This window comes from Pteronotus mesoamericanus, unplaced genomic scaffold, assembly GCF_021234165.1.
Source record: "Pteronotus mesoamericanus isolate MK-2021 breed Mesoamerican mustached bat unplaced genomic scaffold, CSHL_Meso_final contig_164, whole genome shotgun sequence".
NCBI classification, from domain to species: Eukaryota; Metazoa; Chordata; class Mammalia; order Chiroptera; family Mormoopidae; genus Pteronotus; species Pteronotus mesoamericanus.
The window spans coordinates 10,927,297-10,946,969 of record NW_026555065.1 but is presented as its reverse complement, the minus strand read 5'-3'; the positions used below and the strand labels follow the sequence as shown (position 1 = coordinate 10,946,969).

The following is a 19,673-nucleotide window of genomic DNA, read 5'->3' as shown; positions in this document are numbered from 1 at the left end:
AAGAGAACAGATTCTTATTGAATTTATGCAAATAACTATATTGCCATGAAAATGAGAACACTCAATAAGAATTTCTGAATTCTGGAGAGATCAGACAGAATGAAAAAAAAACAAATGTTTCACTTCTGCTTGCAAAGGTATTATCTACTAAATGGTCATGAGTTATAAACTTAGCCCATTTCCCTTTGCCCCCGGAATACTCACCGGCGACACTTGTGGCTGCAGCACTCGCCCTGAGATAAGTCATGGATTACAGTCCTAACCTTACCCACGGAATGTCTCACTTTTATTATTATTTTTGCATCACTGTAGTAAATTGATCCTCTTTGGAAATAAATGACATCATTCTATTTATAGCATACTGTTTTTAGAAGTGGTAGCAAGCTGCTCTTTTTTTCCTAAATGGGAAGTGGGTTAAGAGAAAAGGGAAAGTAGTCCCTTAAAACCAGCAGCAATATTCCAAAGTAAAAGGCATAGTCATACTTCATCAGTTCATTGAGTCTCATGTAATTAATTCTTGTTCTTAGTCTTGGGTTAGCAGTTTTATGAATCTATCAGCTTCTCCACTCGGGTTCTGGAAATCCTTTCTTAGTCGAATGGTATGGCCTAAGAGTTATTTTAGCAATGCCATCAGAAGCCTGTATCCCAGAGACCTGTCCTACACCTTTCAATGAATCTCAGAAACAGTCTCTTTTTGTTCAGCGGAAGCACTCTGGTCTACAGCTGATGTTAAGTGCTTTCAGAGAAAAATCATGGTAAGACAAAAACTATCTGTTGATGAAAAAAGACTTAAAATGGCTGTGGTTAAATATCTGATGAGAGTTCATTATAAAAATGATTCAATTGGCAAGGGAATTTGATTATTTCTGTGGCATACAACATTTAAAGTAACTGAAATTATGACTAATAGCATTATAACAGAACATATCATGGGCAGCAAGAGTATTGACAAATTTTATACAATTTCTGCAATATTTACATTAACATTTTGTACAAATACAACCTAAAGAAGATTAAAACAGCTCTCATTTGACAATGCTTTTCATGCAATTGACCATATCAAATAAACCTAATTATTTTTTGGTGTCCCTTTTCTTATAAGATGAAACTAAAAATCCTTTGAAGTTTTCTAAGAGTCATCTGAGAAATTTTAAGATCAGTTCAAGACCATTTCATTCAGGATTTGATTCTGGGAAGGCAAAATTGTCCAAAATATCAAGATTTGAATACTTAACTAAATATAATCCCAGGTCACTGTGAAACAATACTTAGCTACCTATTTAACCTAAGTGACAATAAAAGAATTCAAAAGTAAATATAGGGGATAACACAACAATAAAAAAAGTTAGGTATTTAAAAATGAGAGGATTTGTTTCTCTTAAATAATTAAGGACATGATCAGGGTTAACATAAAGACCAGGAAATTACTCTTTTTTAAATTTTTTTATTGTTGTTCAATTACAGTCACCCCCATTTTTCACCCCATTACTCTCTCCTGCCCAGAGGAGATTATTCTGATAAGACACAATATCTTTGTTTTTCTAGGAAAATTACTTAAAAGTAAAGGAAAACCTTTTTATAATTTTTTACTAAGAGCAGACTAATATGGTAGTTCTACTATTACTTTTTTGAAGAATCTTCATGGTGTCTCAGGGGAACCAGTTTGGGGAAGTCATATGAAGTTCCAGATTTTTTTTGTAAAATCATTCCATCAAGAAAGGAAGTGGACAGAGTCCGTGCCATGGTGGCGGGGCATGTAGTCAGCAGGGGGATGAGAAGCTCCTGGGTTCTTAACTCATGGCACCTTATAAGCAGAGAAGCTTGGGACTCTAACCAGCTTCTTGAGTAGGAGCCTCAAAAAGAGTCAGGAGTTTCCCACTCAAGGGCCAGGGAGTATAGACACAGACAACAGTGTGGTGAGGGACAGAGGAGAGGTGGGACAGGGGCTGGGTGGAGAGGGGAAAGGGGGAAGTAGGGACATCTGTGATAGTGTCAAATAAGTAAATAAACACATAAAGGAAACGCAGAAGTTCAAATTTTAATGACAGTTTCTAGAAACTAGCACTACTCCATTGCTGAAGTAAGAAGGCAGAACATCTATTTTTCTCAAGAGAAGTCCAACTTTTATTATCCCTGTGTTACTTCTTACTTGGCTTCTTCACTCCATGCGTTTCAGCCCCCTGAGGTAGAAAATTGTGCCCATCGTCTTACATACACCTTTTAAAAAGACGCTCCGATGAGCTAATTTCATCATCTTTAGTCATACTTAGTAAAAGAACTATATAATTTAATATATAGTGTCTGGAAGAAGTAGCGCCTGCTTGAGTGTGGTTGGTAGAGTAATAATATGGGTGTAATGATTTATAGTTTTAATTTGAACATTTCACCTAAAATGTCATAGGGTGTGCTTGAGTGTGACATTGTTGTGTTACAGAATTATGTGCTTATGATTTTGTAATAAAAGATTTTGTAATAAAAAAGAGGTGCTATTTATGCCAGATCCTATATTTGGATACTATATCTTTTCATCTTAATGATGGTTTCGCTATTTCTATTAAAAAAATAAAACATTAGATATATTTTTAAAAAGAGTCAGGGAGTAAGTCCCTATTCAAAAAGATCCAAGAAGACTTCCAGCTAGGAAGATGCTTATTCAAACAGGTATCTTTTAACCAAAGAATCCTGGGACTCTGGCTCCGCCTCAGAGAGTATTCTCCAAATCTGAAGACTCAGAATCTGTCCTTACCAGGTGGCAACAGACCGTCATCCAGAGCACTTGTGCAGGGGCTGGGCTTGCCGGTGGATGCCTAATCAGGCAGGAGTAAAACGAAGGCTTCGAAAGTGCGCACTGGTGGTCCTAGATAAAAGGTCCAGGTTCAGGATGAATCTGATCCTGTCTGAGTTATGACGCCATAAAGGTTCAAGAAAAAATTATTTGGACACATTAAAATAGTGGGGAAGACTTTTATTCAGCACTATTGCAATAAGAGCATTGCACAAGGGGAGGGGTTACAACAAAGAAAGCAAAGACAGCTGGGGAATGTAGAGCCAATGAGTAGAGTGAGGGGGTCAGTGGATAAAAAATTACTCAGAGGAGACATCACAAGTAAGGGGAGTGCTGACTGGCGTGGCTCAGCTTGGGGGTGGGTTTGTGCCACAGAGCAAAGGTCTGGTTTGATTCCCGGCTGGACACATGCCTGGGTTGTGGGTCCCTTCCCCAGTTGGGGCACATATGAGAGACAACCGATCAATGTTTCTCTCTCGTATGGATGTTTCTCTATCTCTCTCCCTCCCTCCCCCCCATCTCTAAAAATAAATAAATAAAGTCTTAAAAATAAAGAGTAAGGGGATTCTTACTAAACCAGCTTAATAGGATTCTTATTGTGGGTAGACCAAAGCGATCAGAAATTAAGAGTGGAAGAGGAAGGATTCGATCAGATATTGAGGGTGATCGTGGGTGGTGGGATTCTCACTAAATTGCCTTAGAAGGCTTTTTGTTAAAATCGGGCTAGACAAGCCAAAGACAGGGTGGGGGGTCAAAGTCAAGACCTAGAAAAGAGGGAGGGAGAGAAGGGGGGAGGGAGGGAAAGGAAGGGAAAACTGTTTCAAATTGCCATCCAAACTCAGACTGTTTTCAGTGTTGTTACATATTTGTTTGTGGAAGATAAATTTGATCTTTTCAAACAGCCAAAAGACATTTAGAGCCAAATTTTTAAAATAAGGAGAGGATCGGGTTGATGGTTATGACTGTATATGGTTATGACTACAAAGCAACAAACTGGCAGTTCTTGTATAGTCTATAAGTAAGGTGATCAAACTTGACACATTTTGCCCCGAACTCTCCCAGTTTTAGGACTGAAAATCTACCTAAGTTCCAGGTAAACCAGGAAAGTTTACCCAAAGCTGTCTCAGTTTTTAAGCTTGAAGTCCCACATCCTGAGAAGCCCTTCAGTCCTGGACAAGCTGAGATGGCTAGTCACCCTACCTGTACAAAGAGCTCTGAGGTACTTCCCAAGAAGTAAAATCATTTTGAGTCAGTCATGACACATGACAACTAGGTGTCTGGTTTTCAGTATAACAGGTTTTTTGTTGAAAGCAGCCTCACTTATTATATAGGAAATAAATATTCACCTTGAATCCCATTTAGTGAAGAGCACATTTACTTAGAACTTGATCTTATCTCCCAAATCTTTTTCTTCCACAGTTTTCTCTATTGCAGCTACTGGCTTTACCATCCATCCATGATATGGTCTGAATGTCTCCCCTCAAATTCATATGTCAAATCCTAACCCCCAAAGGCAATGGTATTAGTAGGTGGAACCTTTAAGAAGGACTTAGGTCTTGAGGATGGAGCACTCATGAATGGGATTCGTGCCTTTATAAGAGAACCCCAGAGAGCTCCCTAACCCCTTCCACTATAAGATACAGCAAGAGAGTGCCAGCTATGGAACAGGAAAAGGATCCTCCCCAGGAGGCGATCACCCTGCCTCCTTGATCTCAGCCTTCCAGCCGCCAGAACTATGAACAGTACGTTCCTGTTTTGTATAAACTTTAATATATCCAGTCTATGGTGGTTTGTTACAGCAGCCTGAATGAACTGAGAAAATCCAGTAGCTCAGGATATAAACTTAAGGCTCATTCTTACCACATTATTCCCCTTACATCTAGGTATCATAAAAATCCAATTGTATGAGCCCCTGTCTGTGCCTAATTATCAATTACTAATGGCTAGAACTGGACGTCCTCAGAATTTCCAGCCAGATGATTTTGAGGATTGGTGCTGTAGTCTTCCCTGTGGCTTCCAGGATTGGGTGTGACATGGTAAACCCAAAGTGCTTGAAAAAGATGACCTTTGTGCAAACTGAATTTCTGCATCTATCCTAGCTACTATACCTTCTTTGACAAGCGATTTATTTTCCCAAGGCGGATAAACAATTGAATTTTTCCAAAAGCCAATTTCCCAGAGAAAGAAACCCAAGGGATGGAGGCATAAGGGCTGAGGTCCTCCTAGGGCCTAATATTTCCCATCTCAATGGTTGGCAACATTCTTTTTGGGTCGGGCTGGGTCAGGTAGATTAGGGGGACATTGGAGGAATTAAGTACAGCTTATTTGAAGGCTGCATCTGCCTCTGAGAACCAAAAAACAGCCTCCTTTGCTTTTGAGAATGTCAGTTACTCTAATAGCCAAGGAGAAGAAATGTGTGATGAATTTTATAATGAATTCCAGGAATTACTAAATAGATTTTATGAACCATGTGGGTTTTTACTCCAGAACCATGAATACTTGAGCATAATACAGAGGGATCTCTTGGCTGTACAGAGACCAGGACTTCTTCCATTTTCTTGGACTTGTATTTTTCAGTGTTGGCCTGCAGGTGGTGTTGCAGCCCGCAGAGGACTGTAAGGGTAAGGGACTGATGGGATGTTCGACCCAGATAAGCATATCAGGATTTTGTCCAAGTAGATCTTGCTTCCTTGATCCCGGATGTGATTCATTCAGCACAAGAAGATGACTAGAGCACTGCACAGGCCAAAGAACACCATAACCTGCGAGGTGGCCTCTCTCCCACAGATCTGAAAGCTCTTGCACTAGGAGGCTGGAGTATGTACAGCCTCCTCTATAATCCAACTAGGTGATAAAAGAAAAACTGCTTTCCAAATAAGTCCCAAATGACCTCCCCATGTGAGGTTGCTAGTGCCTTTGAAGAAAGGGCATCTGTCTATGAGGTAAGAGACCAATCCTGTCATGATGCTGGCTCTGAGGCTCAAGAGAGCCAGTTAGCATGACTGCCCTGTCCCTGCCTCATATTCTGCCTCTGCTAAAGCTTGTGATTAGAATTTCTATCTATAACTGACTTGGCAGAAAGTTACATGTATTTGTAGTGGGGTCACAAAATCATTCATTCTGCACTTCGATGTTCAAAGAGAATGCAGCTTCTTTATTTCTCCCTACCTCATCTGCTTACTCATAGGGAACTGGGAAGAAGAACCCTAACCTTACCCACTCAGTTAAACTTAATTCAGTTCAGTAATTTGGACAACCACTTTATGTGAATTCTCTTGAGTTTCTCTGGGAAAAATGTTGTCTATCAAACTTTCTCTCCATCTCCTTGTTCTCTTCTAAGGTAACATCTGTGTGCACTGAGGTCTGTCAGAGTTTTAATGACCCGTGGCAGTAGAGGTGGTATTATCTGGATCGTCAGTGGTAGATAGTGGAGCGGCTGGATTTTGTGTTCCCTGGACTGATACGGAAGTATAGGTTTTTTGGTGTGGCTTTTTGAGATGAAGTGGTGTCTGTCTCCGATATCTGTGTTTCTGGCCCTCTGATATCTGAGTTCCTATTCAGCCACCTCTACGTTTTGACCAGAGCCCTCTGCTGTATCTCTGCTCTCAAGACTATGTCTCATCAGAACACCTGGGACTTGCTGGGTAACTTGTACACCCAGGCCACAGACGCCCAGAAGGGATGGCTCAAACTCATCTATCAACTCACCTCCCACTACGTTTCCTCACCATCAGTCCCTGCCAAGACCCTGGCCTCTGACCTTGCCTCTTCTTTGTCTTCCCGATTTCTTTCATAATCCCTTAGAATTGAAAGTGGCAGTGTTCAGGCAATTTATTTGTCCATGTAATATCTCCCTGGTCAGTGAGCCACATGGCTTAGCTTTCACAAGAGGAAAGGATATCTTCCTACACTTAAGAAGAAAACACTGTGATTTGAGTTCTCCCATCTAGTTCTAGATATGCCTTAAATCTGAATTTAGAAAATCCTTTCTTGACAAAGCTTACTATCAAATTTTGATGAAGAATCAACGCAAAATGCAATCAAACACAGAAGGTCAGAAATTACTTTGCTCTTCTAGAGATATACTAATATGGTAGCCAATAACCCATATGGTGATTTAACTTTATATTTAAAATAATTATAATTAGTTAAAATTTAGAAATTCAAGTCCTCAGTCACATGTGGCTAGTGGCCACTATATTGGACAGCAAAGATACAGAACATTAAAATCATTGCAGACCCTGGCTAATGCGTGTCAGTGGATTGAGCTCTGGCCTGTGAAACAAAGGGTTGCTGGTTCGATTCTCGCTCAGGGCACATGCCTGGGTTGCGGGCCAGTAGGGGGGTGCACAAGAGGCAACCACACATTGATGTTTCTCTCCTCTTTCTTCCTCCCTTCCCTCTCTCCAAAAATAAATAAATAAAATCTTTAAAAAAAATAATTGCAGAAAGTTCTATTAGATAGCTATTCTTAGAGTTGTGCCCTTCTCCCTTTCCTGAAGCACTAATGTTTTATTTAGATGGAAACTTCCCATAAAAATAAATTTTAGAGGATATGGCACTACATCTGAAAATACATTTTTAAACAATTACTCTTACTGTTCATTGCCCTACCAGAGGTATCCAACCTGCTGCCCATGGGCTACGTGTGGCCCAGGATGGCTATGAATGTAGCCCAACACAGAATCATACATTTACTTAAAACATTATGAGAGGGTTTTTTTGTGATTATATGTTGCAATGTATTTAATGTGTGGTCCAAGACAACTCTTCTTTTTCCAGTGTGGTCCAGAGACAACAAAAGGTCAGACACCTCTGCCTAAGATTCCTAAGAGGCTGGGTTAGTCAATAAGCCCCACTCACTTCTTCAAGCATCAGTGATATTCTCCATTATTCCTAAGCAGAGGCTACATAGTAGTGGAACTTAGTACAAAATAAAAATTTTGAACTTTTATCCAAAAGTTATTTAAAATGTCAAGAGAACAAACAACAGAGTGTTAATCCAAGTACTAGCTTTTCAGAGTGTGGGGCCTAACGTAACTGTCTATGCACATCTCTAAAGCCACATTGGCTTTGTTCTAAGATAATCACACCTAAAAGAGAAATCAAGGCAGCTTTGAAGGTTCACTGGGGAAGGTACTCACCAGAGGCAATGCCAGGGGCCACAGATGCACTAGCGATGGCTAGGCTCAGATGTTAACTCAGACAGCTGCTCAGAAAATGCCTGTGGCTGAAGGGAGCCACCTAGCCAGAAAGCAGTGCTAGGAAATAAGGGCCTTAAGACGCTGTATTAGAAAGCCTAGTGCTGGAAGGTCTGGGCATGTCAGCTGCCTCCAGCTCGGTATGTTTCCGTCACAGCCAGGGGCGTGTCCAGACAGGAAGGCTGAGATCTATCAGGGCCATCATTTTAGAAACTGCTGGAGGATGGAGGAAAGGCAACACATCCAGGAACTTCACTACAAAAACGTATGTCCAATTTTCATGCCTGGACTGTGGATGTTAACATAGCATGGTGTCCAGGGGCTTGTGCACAGGAGAGAGCTTACCTGCCTCAATCTGAGAGACAAGGGCGTCTGAGGAAAGGCCAGAACAATAGCCATTCAGAACTTCAAAATGAATCATCATTACCAAGGAGCAAGACAGAAAAAAAGAATCTCCTTGTTAGTTGACTAATCAGAAACTGAGGAAAACAGACAAAAAAAAGAAAAGAAAGAAAAGAAAAGGAAGAAAGGAGAAGAAAAGAAAGATCTGAAGTGGAAGATAAGACTTAGTACCTGTAAAGAAATAAAATAATAAAACTATCTTTAAAAAAAGACAGAACCATAAGCATTCTGTAAGATAAGTAAACTCCCACAGCTTTTTAGAGTGTAGCAGATTGGTATCTACTCAGGGAAATGCTGGTTAAAATGCAATAAAAGTAATTTTTAAATGAACAGCTAAGCTCAAAATAAAAAAAAAAATTCTCTGAATGAATAGTAAGAACAAAGCTACAGTGAGTTCAGTTTGAGTTCACCCTCTGACTCATGTAATAGTTCTTGTTCAGGGTTACCTGCAGGTGTCCTTGTATGTCATATTGACCTCTAGCCTTGGGCAGAGAAGTCCTGGTCGTTTGCCCAGGCCAGGTTCTTGGCCACCTTCTCTGTTGAAGTTCAGAAGCTGCATAGAGGATCTCCCAGAGCTCCCTGAGACAACGATTCTGGGGACTCAAGAGATGTCCTTGGAGAAAGATGCTTGAAGAGCTACACCTGTCATGAAAAAAGAAGTTAAAATGTCCAGCCCGGCCACCTTGGGAAAATAGTATGGAAACCTAGGGTTTTAATTTCTCCCAGGGGACTTTTTATTTTAAAGGATTGATTGATTGATTGATTTAGAAAGAGGAGAAGGGAGGGAGAAAGAGAGGGAGAGAAACATCAATGTGTGGTTGCCCCTTGCGTGCCCCTTGCATGCCCCTGCTGGGGACCTGGCCCGCTACCTAGGCATGTGCCCTGACTGGGAATCCAACTGGCAAACTTTTGGTTCACAGGCAGGTGCTCAATTCTCTGAGCCACACCAGTCAGGAGGACTTCTTAAATTTTAATCTCAACCCTAGGCAGATAGCAAACTTCCAGTCGAGAGGAAAGGGAAAACTACATTTAGAAGCTATATCAACCTAATAGAAAGAAGAGAAGAGGAAAAAAAGAATCAAATTTAAAGAATGGTAAAGAAGAAACACAATGCAATGGTAGAAATAAGTCCAAATAGATCAATAATCAAAGTATATTTAAATATTAATGTATTGAACTTGGCTATGAAAGCACAGATTCTCAGAAGGAAAATATAAAATTCGACCATGTACTGCTTATCAGAGACATACCTAAAACATGGTGATGGGAAGGTCACTGTGTAAAGAAATATAAACAAAATAAAATTTACTAGAAAAATATTAATAAAAGTTTAACTTATACAACAATATCAACTTTTAAAACTTTAAGGCAAAAAGAGAGTCATTATATAAGATTACAAAGATAAATAAAGTAATTCACACTGAGAAAATAGTAATTTGGAACCTCAAATATGTGAGTGTGTGTATGTGTACAAATCTATCATCATAGCTGTAGAAGATGTAAACAACCTAAGTAATCCTATACCCAAATTACAAGGAATACATTCTTTCTAGCACAAATGAAACATTTTTTAAAACTGACTATATAATAAGTCAAAAAATAAATTTCAAACAAATACCCAATGACCTGAAAATGCATAAAACATGTTCTCTGATACCAATGCAATAAAATCAGAAATCAATATAATATTTACATTGTCCTATTCATTTCACAAACCTCTAAATTATAATTAAGATAGACAAATTAATGGAAATTACCACATGTTTTGCCCTGCCTAGACAATGAAAATGCTAGTACCAAAATGTGTGGTATGCAGTTTAAGCAGTACTTACAAGAAAATTTAGAGCTTCAAATACATTCAACAGAAAAGAAGGAAGCATTTACCTCAAAAGTAAATCAGAGCAGAGAAAGTAGCCCCGACCAGTGTGGCTCAGTTGGTTGGGCATTGTTCCATAAAGCTAAAGGTCTGGTTCAATTGCTGGTCAGAGCATATGCCTAAGTTGTGGGTTGAGTCCCCAATCAATTGGGGGCATGTGTGAGAGGCAACCAATCAATGTTTCTCTCTCACACTGATGTTTCTCTCCCTGTCTTTCTCCCTTCATTCCCCTCTCTCTAAAAATAAATAAAATCTTTAAAAAAGAACATAGAAAGTAGAAGGAAAGAAATAATAACAAAAAGGAGAGAAATAGGTAAAAGGGAAAATAATCAATAAGGAATCAATAGATTCAAAAGCTATTTCTTTCAGAACACTAATAAAATAGAAAAACCTGGCAAAATTGAGAGAAAAAGAGAAAAGATTTGGAAAAAAGGACATAACTGTAAATAGAGTCAAGATTATTAAAAGTACTAGAGAATACAATGAATATCCTTAATACATTTGACAATTTAATGAAATAAGCAGTTCTCTAGAAATATATAAATCACTAAAACTTACTTAAAAAAGAAATGGCAATCAATATATTTATTTATCCCTATTAAATGAGTTAAATCTGTAGTTTTAAAAAAATTGTACCCAATAAAAAAGCACCATGCCGGCTAAGTGCTTACCCAAAGAGGTGACTTTTACTAAATCTTCAAAATGTATTTCCTGTATTAGACAAACTTTTTCAGTAAATACAAAAATAGAAGATCCCCTTGTTTCATTTTATAAGTATATTTTTAACACTCAAACCAAAAAACAGCATGAAAAGAAAGTTGGTTAGCCTTACTTTTGAACAATGTGTACAAATATTTAAAGTATTAGCTAACTGAATGAAGCAATGCACTGAAAACACATCACAATTGCTAAGGCACAAAGCAGATATAATAAAGTGTTCATTATAGAATCTGGGTGGTGGGTAAATGGGTATTCACTGTACAGATCAACTTCTCTATGTGCTTAAATTTCTTCATATTAAAACCTTGGGAAAAGTAAGAAATAAAATGTTTGAACATCAGCAACCTCTAAAAATATGTCATGACAGAATCCCAAGAATGATTGAACATTAAAATGCTATCAATGTAATTCATCTTATTAAAGAGAAGAGCAATTCATGAAAGCACAATTTATAGGGGAAAAAAAGAAAAGAAAGAAAAGCTATTGGGAAACTGACAATGGACTACAATTTCATTATCCTGGTAAAGAGTTGTAGGATTGGGCTTGGCTGTGAGCAGCAGAAAACTCCAAACTTCATAGAGTTTTATTTCTCTCTCATGTATTATGTTTTATGGGATCTTTATTTCTAAAATTACTTCAAGTCCAATATGATTGCTCCAATTTGCCATCACATCTCCGTTTCAGGCGGTAGGTAGGAGAAAGTGAGGAAAGTGTTTATGTTCCCTTTTAAGGAAACTACTAGAATTTGCATATGTGCTTCTACTTAACATCCCTATGGTGGCATCTAAGTTATATATCCTCACCTAGTTGAAAATGCAGGCATTTTTCTTGAAAGTGATGTGTCCAAAATAAAATTTAAATGTTCTTCTGTGGGGAAAAAGGGAGACCCAAATGGGAAGTGGTAGGTGCAGGGAAGAACAGCAGTGTCTTCTACATGTATCTACTGGAAACTTCCACAAAACATGTTACCTAGTGGTACAACATTAGAGGTGTGCTCTTTAGAGTCAGGAACAAGTTAAGGATAGCCGTTATCACCACTTCTCTTAAACACTGGATAGAGCCCTAGGCAGAGCAATACCTTTAAAAAGAATAATAATTAGAAAGAGGAAAATAAAATTTTCCTTATTTGCAAACTATAGTATTACTTCCATAGAAAGTTCAAGAGAATTTGTGGCCAAATAATTCAAACCAATAGGAAAACCCAGCATTCTGAATATATGCTCATGGTGTAAAAGAAAATATATATATGATATATAAAAATGTGTATATATATAATCTCTCCTTTACAGTAGATACTTAGGCCAAAATTAATTAAATGCATATTGGGCAAAATTATAATATTTACATAAAAGATATCCTAGATAAATGATGAAACACTAAATGATTGAAAGATATAATTGTTAAATTCTATAGTTCTCCCATGAATTTATAATGGATCTATGAATCATTGTAATTCCAATCAGAATCCAAACAAGATTTTTCATGAAACGTAACAATCTTACCCTAAAGTTCATATGGAAGGCTAAAGAGACAAAATTAGCAAACAAATTTTTGAAAAACAAAACTGAGGAGTAGAAATTTGCCCTACTAGGCCAATTATAAGGCTATAATCCTTTAAACAGTGTGATATTGGGGCAAGGACATAAAACTAAGCCAAAGGAACAGAATGAACAAAATAAGTCCATACTGCCCTATACATATAGGAAACTTGATGGCGCAAAGATGGCTGTATATATCAGCAGGGAGTGGTGATTATTTACATGGTGCTAAGACAGCTGGCCATAGCCAGCATAAATACAGAGGAAATTTTTTTAGCTTCCACTTCATGCTGTCACAAAAAATATATCACACACTGATTAAAAATTTAAGTGTATGTAGAAAATCTTTAAAGCTAGAAAGTAAGGAGAATGTCATTACATTTCTTTAGTTTTCTTAAACAAAACACCAAAAGCACAAATGATTAACAGTGAGAATTTAAACGTATTAAAATATTAACATTATTATGTTAAAATATTACATTAGATGGAAGACACAATAAACAGTAAAAATGCAAGGCACAGACTTGGAGAAATTAAATGCTTGTTACTGGGTATTAATATCCACAATATAAAAATATCCTAAAAAACCAATAAGGAAAAACAAGTAATACGGTAGAAGAATGCCAAAGATTTCAATTGTTAATTATTAGAGATAATTAAATAGCAAAAAAAGAAAAAGAAAAAGAAAATATATCTTAAGCAATAAATGCAAATTAAAACCATAATGAGGCACTATTTCACACCTATCAGATTGGGAACATTTTAGAAGTCTGAGAAGCCCAAATGCTGGTAAGAATGTAGCCAAGAAGGAAAGAGACTTTTAAAAACCCGGTTGGTGTGAATGCGTATTGTTAAAAACCACAGTAGAAAATATGTTGTAATATAATGAAATTGGTGTATACATACCCCATGACCTAGCAATTCTATTGTGCATATACATCCTGAAGAAACATGGAGTAGAATGTTTCTTTTAGCACTGTTTTTAACAGCAAAAAATTGGAAACAACCTAAAAGTTCAAAAATAGAATTGTGAATAAATAAATGATGCCAGAATCACACAATGAAATACTAAATATATAAAAAACCAGGCAGGAAGGATACATGCTAATTTCAGAATACTGATTACCTTTGGGCAGAGAGTAAGGGAATTGGGCAGCAAGGGTTGTGATTAAATGTATTTGCAATGTTGAAACAAAACAAAAAGCCCTAAAGCCATTATGGCAAAATGTCAACATCAGTTAAATCTGTTAAAAACAATGAGCCTGGCCTATACGCACAGACTGATAAGGAATGATTTCCAGGATACATTGCTAAGGAAAAGAGTGAGCTGTGGAAGAATATGGAGAGTGTACAATGTGTGTAAAAACCGAAGGGGAAGATCAGCTTGTTTACACTGAGTATTTCTGAATGATATGAAATAAATTGACAACAATGATGGCCCCTAAACGCCAGGAGGCTGGGGAATGGGGTCGGCAGTGGGAAAGAAACCTACTCTATGTACCTTTTTCTCCTTTTGGACTGCTTTCATCACTTGCATGTATTTTCTCAAAAGTAAAAAATGAAAGCCAAAAGAATTAATTAAAATGATTTTTATCCCAACAATGCACTTAGAACCTAAATTTCTGTTTTGAGGAATATTTTTCATAAAAATGTAAGTGTATCCTTACGTCTGCCATCTTCTCAAATGACCGATTTTTCCAAATAGTTCTTGATAATAAGCTCCTTATGATTAGTCACGCAGAAACATACACCCTGCCTGCTGCATCTGCTTTAACTGTGCATCTATTTATATGGGATGACAGATACTTTCCCTAATAAATCTGACCATTTCCCCTGCTAAGGAACTCAGATGAGTGCTGACTAAATGGCTGATGACACATGGGAGTTATTCCTATATTTTCCGCACAGAGTAAGACAAATCAACTCAATGCGGAGTTCTTCTGTTACAAACACCAACAGCTTTGGGGCCCGTCAGAAAAGGGGGAGGGGTGTTGGTGTACAATGAATCCATAGTTTCTAGACTTTCTCTACCAGAGACAGTCAGAGGCAACTTGAGAGCAAAAGCAGGATTTGGAGTTCCCAACCTCTGACATTTTCTTTCCATTAGCTAATTTACAATCAAGAGAGCCCCGATACTGCCAGATCTAGAATTCAACTACATCAAACAGCAATTTTTCCTCTTATATTTTGCACTGAGTTTTTAAAACTTGTTTTTAGGTTGGTAAAAGGCTAATTGCTTGAGCAGACTAGTATTTTCAAGCCTTTTAGCTTAGGATCACATTAGGAAACAAAACAAAAACTGAGTCTCACCACCTTCTGTGACCCCAAGCTAGGCTCCTAGGGTCCCATGCCCCCGTTGTTGTCAAGTGCAAAGATCTCGTTCATTCCACTTTACAGGTATCAGGGAGGCAAGGGAGAGACTCAGGGTAAAGGGGGGAAAGAGCAGAGGATCAGTCATCTCTTTTTCATGTCTTTCATTTCACAACTTCTTCCTTCCCATGCCTGCTGGTGCGCTCCCTTCCCTTGTTCCAGAGCCAAAAGGCAGGTCAATTTTGCTGCTTCTTATCCAAGTTGGCAGAGGTTGTGGCAGCAGGGTGGTAACTCTGCCCGATGTTCTCAAGCTGCAGTTGGGACACATCCAACAGCAAAGTCACTCAGTAAACAGTTCTCTGTTTTCTCTTTTCTTGAGTTGGCTGTAATATCTCTCAGTGCTAGTACCACCCACTCTTTAATTCAAACAAAGCCCACAGACCAGAAACTTCACAGATCACCCTATCTTAGAACGGTCTTTTGCTGGGTACAAAATACCATCTATAAAATAACTGACATGCTACATTATTTCAATTCCAAACCCTATAGATGTCCTTTGGGTGGCTTGGTTATTCCTTTTTGGTAATATTCCTCATACATCATTCATTTCAATATTCAGGAACCTTATTAATGTCTATTTTGTGCCTAGCTTTGAGCTGGGATAGGCTGGGTTAGGGTAGGGGATTAACAAATATTGCATGTAATAGTTCCTTATTTTAAGAAGTTTACAAGCTAATTGAAGGGAAGAAAGTCAAGAAAAAATAAAGAATAACTCAAAACAAAATATCTTTAAATACCAAAAGCAAGCAGCTAAATATTGGAAACCTGGAGAGGTTAGGAAAAACTTGAAAAAAGATGCTGGACTGGAGCTGGGTTTTTAAGGAGGAGTGGAGGTTGGGAAGGGATTTGTAGGTGTGACAAGATGGTCAAGACCACAAAGGATGGTCTCAGAAGGGCAGGTTGTGGGACAGTCAGAGGCCAGTGTAATAAAGCAACTCTGATACCAGAAAACAGGTAAATAAATGAACAAATGAAACGATGGGGCAAAGAGAGATTAATAAATTAGCTCCTTGAAATCAAAGGGACCACATCAATCATATCACGCACATTTTGCCTTCATTCTACAGATGAGAACCCTGGGGATTAGAGCAGTAAAGTGATTTCGCTGTATCAGGTAACAGATTAGCACCAGAGCAGAAATTCAACTCCAGGGTTTCTGATTCCCAATGCATCTCACCCTACTTCGAACCACCACCCCATAATGCTCAAATGACTCAAGGCCGACCGGGACCAGTGACATACCAACAGTAACAATACGATAAATTCTGAAATTCAGGGCTGTAGAAGGGGTAAGGATCATCTTGTATACAACAAATAGTTGGCATATTTCTAAATTTTTCTTTAATTGAATTGCAGAACTTACTGCATCATGTTTCACCTCCTCTGCATCACAAAATCTCCCATAACATGGCCCTGCTTGGCCTTTCTGACCTTTATTTCCCGATACTCCACACTCTACAGCATTCACTCCAACCAGGTAAGACCATCCACAGTCCCCAGCTTTTGCGATGCTCATTCTTATCTGGGACATTGGTCCTGTCATTGCTGCCTTCTGTAAGGATTTTTTTTTTTCTCCAACTCAACATTAACATAAAACCCAGGGCTCAGTTAGGATCTTCAGCTACCTCAAGTCTTCTCTATACTTTTAGTTAGTTCAGTGCAATCCAATTCATTTCTACAGAACATTATGAAGAATCAGCTGTATGCCAGGCACTCCTACTAGGCATTTGAGATTCCAAAATATATGGGTTCTGCCCTCAAGATGCTAAGAGTCTAAAAGGGGAATTCAGGCTTGAAAGCAAACTACTCCCACCCAGAATCATAAAACCAGGTACAAAAGACAGAGATAATACACCCAGAGGATGGAAAGGAAGAGGCTCATTGAGGGAGTGATGTCTAAGATAGGTTAATTGATGAGAGGGAATTTATCAGGGGCTAAATTGAGGGAAAGGAATGAGAAAAGGCTATTCTAGGCATTGTAGACTGGATGTGGAAATTTCACAATATTTGGTAACTTTGGCTTTGTTTTGCTGTTTACTAAACCAGATTTAGGACCAGGATTTGATTTGCCTTCAAAACAGTGTACAAATAGAAGAGATAAGGCAGGAGAGGTGGATCCTTACCAGGGGTTCCTTACCAGGCTACAGAGCCTAGACTACAGTGTGTAGATGATGAAGAGCTATTGAAAACATTTTAAGGGTCATGTGTTTAGGTGAGTGGTTCAGGGGAAGGTGGGCTCCACCTTGCATTCAAGCAATCTATTAAAGCTAAATTAAGGAAAGTTATGGAGACAGACCTTGAAGAATGGATAAAATTTCAACAGACTAAAATGGAGGGGAAGTTATTATATCATTAGTGGAAACAGCAAAGTAGTCATTTAATTGTTACCTAATTGTTTCAGGCATGTTAGTTGGTATTTTTTCTCCTGAGCTATATTACTTAAATTCTTCAAGGACAGAGACAGATTTCCTTTCAATAGCTCCAAGTAGCTAACAAAGCTCTGGATACAAAGTAGGTGCTTGGTCAATTATCAATGACTTTTTGGGAGGTGGCAAAAAATGTGGAGCAGGGGGGAGAAAATTCCTCATATTTGTTCATGACAGGAGCTTGTTTTTATTGCTCAATCTGTTGCTAAGAATGAAAATTCATAAGGTTTTATAAATCCATATTTGAAATAAAGATGGTGTGTATAATTGGGAACTTATGGTTGTCTAATAAAGGACAGAAGATTCCAATTAAAGCCAAAATTCCATCTCTAAGCAGCCTTTCTCACTGTGTGGGCATCCCAACTGCTAAGTTTGTTTAATAGATCAAATTAAATGGATGACTGGTTTTGAAGGGCATCTTAGGGACTTGGGAATTAGCTTTGCTTTGGAGGATGTTTCCCTAAGCTCATGACTGACAGAAGTATTCAGTTCCATTATCAGAAAGTCAAGTCATTTTTAGATATTGGGAAGAGTGATAATATGATATAAGTATTTCATGAAGGACTATATATACATGTTATTTATTTTTTCTTAAAGAGAGACAAAGAGCACCAGGTTTCACCAATTCTCTTTTCCTGCTCTAAATCTAACCATACTCTGTAAAATAACCTGTCATAAATTTTTTTAAGTGCAAAGTCGTTTTTATTCCATAAATATAAATGTCCTTTTTATGTGTTCAACAATGTTCATATTACATTACTTGTTATTTTTAACTCATAAGTGGTGAGATGCTATCATACAAGGATGACACTCAAAATAGTTAACAGTGGTACAACATGTACACCTGCCATTCAGAAAGGACCCTTGTGCAATCTAGATAGATGGCAGCTGGTTCATTAGACCTGCACATACAAGCTACTTTTGCCCATCCATTACCCTTATGGTAATAGCCACACATTTTCCTTTGGAGAAGAACTGCCCTAAGCTATTCCAAGTCATCTTGAAAGAAAAGGCTATTAAGGGACACTACCTTCCTTTGGCCACAAGGCTGGAACATGTGATCCATATTCAGCCAGTCAAAACATTCCATTCTTTCACCACAGTATTGATTGAGAAATGAGTGCATGACCCAGTTCAGTCCAAGCAGGGTCTCCCCAGGACGTTTTTTCTGGAGTTAATTGGGAAGATTTCCCATACTTTGGAGATTGCTAAATTGGAAGGATATGAGCATGGTGCCTTCATAAAGGAGACATTTTATTGAAGAATGAAGACCTCTGACAACATGGTTTGAGCCTCTGGATCCAGCCATGCCTATAGACAGATGAAATCTCCTGGACTTCCATTTAAGCAAATAAATTTTTTCTTTCTTTCTTTCTCTCATTATTTATTGATTTATTTATTTTACTTAAACTAAGTTGAATTTCTGCCCCTTGCATTCAGATAACTATTTATTAACTATGCCCATATAACTTAATTCTATATAACTTCTGTTATAAAAATGCTGATGAAATCTTGGACTGAATCGAAAACTCTGCTTTTCCTTAGACTCTCCTAAGGCTCCAAACCATACATTATGCAACTAGAAGCCATCATAGGTCCTTAATAATGGGAATAACAAAATAAAGATGGTGTTTCAGAAAAGTTTGCCTGACCCTGATATGTAGAAATAATAAAAAAATATGCTTATACATGGATTCAGAAATATGTATTTATTCACCTTAGTTTCAAATATACCGGATGCCATTTCTTTTTGTGTTAACATAACTGAATAGAACCATATTGCCCATACCTTAAGAATGTGTGGGGAGCCCTGACAGGTGTGGTTCAGTTAGTTGGGCATCATCTCACATAAACAAAAGGTCATCAGTTTGATTTCTGGTCAGGGCACATGCCTGGGTTGTGGGTTCAGCCTTAGTTGGAGTGCATGTGAGAGGCAACCAATTAATGTTTCTCTCCCTGTGTTTCTCCCTCCTTCCCTCTCTCTCTAAAAATAAATAAGTAAAATCTTTTTTAAAAGAGAATGTTTGGCAATTATACACTCTGCCTTTAATTACTTGAAAACTGAACCATAGTTTACATCATTTATTTATGCTATAAGCATATATTAGAAAGTTACTATATGTAAGTCATTGCTACAAGCTCTAGCAGTAAAAAGAGGAGTTAGATGATTTCTCTGACCACCAAAATTCACATTCTGAGGAAATTCCATACTGTTTTCCACAGTGGCTGCACCAGTTTTAAAAAAAAAAAGAAAAAAAAATTCATATTCTGGTGAGAAAAACAGAAGTATAAATATTATAGATAAACAGTTGTATGAGTTGTCAGGATGGAATCCTTCCTTCTGCTGAAGGTTTC

The 19,673-nt window shown here is 37.9% G+C and overlaps 1 pseudogene; it reads right to left on the bottom strand.

Moving 5' to 3' along the window:
* Nucleotides 1-16,435, bottom strand: part of LOC129064454 (phosphatidylinositol N-acetylglucosaminyltransferase subunit C-like) — a 43,091-nt pseudogene extending 26,656 nt beyond the window's left edge.
* Nucleotides 16,436-19,673: the final 3,238 nt, after the last annotated feature.